This window comes from Pieris napi, chromosome 4, assembly GCF_905475465.1.
Source record: "Pieris napi chromosome 4, ilPieNapi1.2, whole genome shotgun sequence".
In the NCBI taxonomy this organism is placed as follows: Eukaryota; Metazoa; Arthropoda; class Insecta; order Lepidoptera; family Pieridae; genus Pieris; species Pieris napi.
In genome coordinates, this window is record NC_062237.1 from 4,093,644 (window position 1) to 4,096,338 (window position 2,695).

The following is a 2,695-nucleotide window of genomic DNA, read 5'->3' on the forward strand; positions in this document are numbered from 1 at the left end:
ACGATTATATAGCTGTTATTTGTGGGTAGAGTCGGTGCGGAAAGAGAACCGGCAGTTATGTATAATATTATACTTATTTACTGCGCGTTATTTCATGTATTCACAATAAATGACCTCCATTATCAAATCTAAATGACGAAATGTCTTAACTACATCGCGGCCCAGTATGTAAAATCTGCAATAAAATTATTATAATATAGTTCGTTCTGAGATTTACATAGATATAATCCCCCATTTTCAGAAATTTCTGCAGCGGCCCTGTGGCGCAACGGATAACGCGTCTGACTACGGATCAGAAGATTCCAGGTTCGAATCCTGGCAGGGTCGAAAATATTTTTTAACATACTTTCCCTTTTTCTTGATCTAATTTAAATTTTATCATGCTCTTATGATAAAATTATGTATTTTATATTACTTATACATTTTGATTTGTATATCGTAATAGTTGTTAATAAGTTTTTATTTAAAATAAAACAAATTAATATTAGAAAAAATGATTACCACACACATTCATACGCAATCAATACGCATTCATCGTTCTTATCTTCTTGCACCAATCGTCTCCACTTCACTTGTAAAAACTGAAGTGTCAAAATATTACAGATTTGAAAATCTTTAGAAGATAACGAAAGATAAGCAATCGTAAATTTAACGTTATTTTTCATAATATATTCCCAATGTTTTATCTACAAAAAAATAATATGTATTGTTTTTTGTTTCTCTAATATATTAACAATGTACCTACCTAAAGTTTTATATACTAATATACAATAGACTGCAATGCTGTATTACGAAGCTGTATCAAATACTATGCGTCCACTACGTCCACTTATTTATATGTTAGCGAATAAAAATTTACCTGCAATCGCTTATTTCATTCCTAATTCTTCGATAGCACATAATATTTCTTATAATACCGTTATGTGGTATTAAAAAATCTTTGACGCAACATCCCACCCTGTTCTGTTGTTATTCTATTTAATATTATCTTCTAAGGAAGTGATCAGATATGCTTTTGTAATGAAAATATTGTTATACTTTCCCAATAGTTGTTGTGCTGCGCGATATATTATACGTCAAACGTTAGACAAGCGAATACAAAAGATTATCAAATCAGGGTCAGAATTAGGTCTCTTTCTGAATCTTACCTTCTGAGTTAACAACGAATTAATAACCATCTATCAATTAAAACTTAACCTTACTTTATAACAACTGAATCATAGAGAGAATTCTACAAACATAACATCTGTAAACTATTTATATTTCCTTATCATTTCGGGGTCAAGAGCGCGCCTTCCGGCTGATAATAAATTCAGCATCCATAGGCCTTTATTTAACTCCACAAAAAGTCAGAACTGTCACAGATAAGCACAATATGTCACTTTTGTTAGTCTGATAAGATATGAACGTTTCTACGTCGAGCATTATTGTAGGTTACAGGTCAAATGAAAATGTGTATGGGTATACAATAATTTAACTGTCTTTTTATCTAACAAATATAAAGAAAAGTAGACTGTTATTTCTTAATTCCAAACCGATAATATTGCGCCAAATAGGTATGTCTTAAAATAAATAAATATAGCTTCAATAACACTTACCTTACGTTGAAAAATATTATCTTTTAAAAGCGGTCAACGGCTGATTTGTCCATGACATCGCGATAACTTTTTGTTAACATAGAATGAAGATTTAAAATTTAAATATTATCTTAGCTTTTAGCCCGTTAGCGTTATTCGTGGAGCAAACATCCTGCCTCTAGACAAATATTGGCCTGCTCGTCACTCACAAGATGGTCCGGACATCACAGACATGTGCTAAACACCTATCTAGTGTAAACTCATCCTTAGAGTCTTACCTGTATATAAAAAAGGATACAGAAAGAACTTGTCCCGAGATGTTATATATATATAAGTACTACTATTAATTATATGGTTAGAGTCCATATTTTTACGAGAATTAATTGCGATACCCAACTTTGAGCTTGCGTGTTCAAAACCCGCTTATTATAGATCTTTGTATCTATGTGATCATTCAGTACTTTGCGTCTAAGACCCAATCACATCAGACACAGAAGGTTGATCACCTACGTGCCTATAAAAGAGACGGATGCAATTTGAGGCTACCACCCATATAGGGTTATTGTAGGGCCTCTCGGTTATATTATTATAATCTAGTATCTGGGCATGTTTGACACTGTCATAAAACCTATTTACATAATGTCAAACAGACCACAACAAGCCTTGAATAGATGTTCGTTTGGTCACGGCTATGCTTGTTATCTAATGCTAATCGGATGATATTCGCGCCATAGCACTTGAAAGCCCATCATAGAAGATACGAGGGTTAGCGATACGGTACATTAAGCGAACACGATAATATTGCTGACGCGTCATATATTCTAATGTAGGTATACTCAAACCTATTATAGAACAAAGTCTACTAAAGATTTTTATTACGTAAGTTTGGGGAAATGGTTTATTTGATTTGTACATTAAAAGTTAATAATATAAAGCAGCAAAATTAAAAGCGCGTATGTAAAACAATTGCCCTTTTTGTATATACATACATAGTACGATATCTCCTCATTGGATTGGAATTCCAAATTCAATTTTTTCAGCAATATATTCGTTCGATTGTTTTTCGAAACCATGATTCATTTCATTTTCTCGTTTTAATTTTTTTATTTGCGTCACTC

The 2,695-nt window shown here is 32.4% G+C and overlaps 1 non-coding gene across 1 annotated transcript; it reads left to right on the top strand.

The window, feature by feature from the left end:
- The first annotated feature begins 254 nt into the window (after nt 1–254).
- Trnar-acg lies at nt 255–327 on the top strand. Its single transcript has one exon. It is a non-coding gene; the product is annotated as a tRNA-Arg (tRNA).
- Nucleotides 328–2,695: the final 2,368 nt, after the last annotated feature.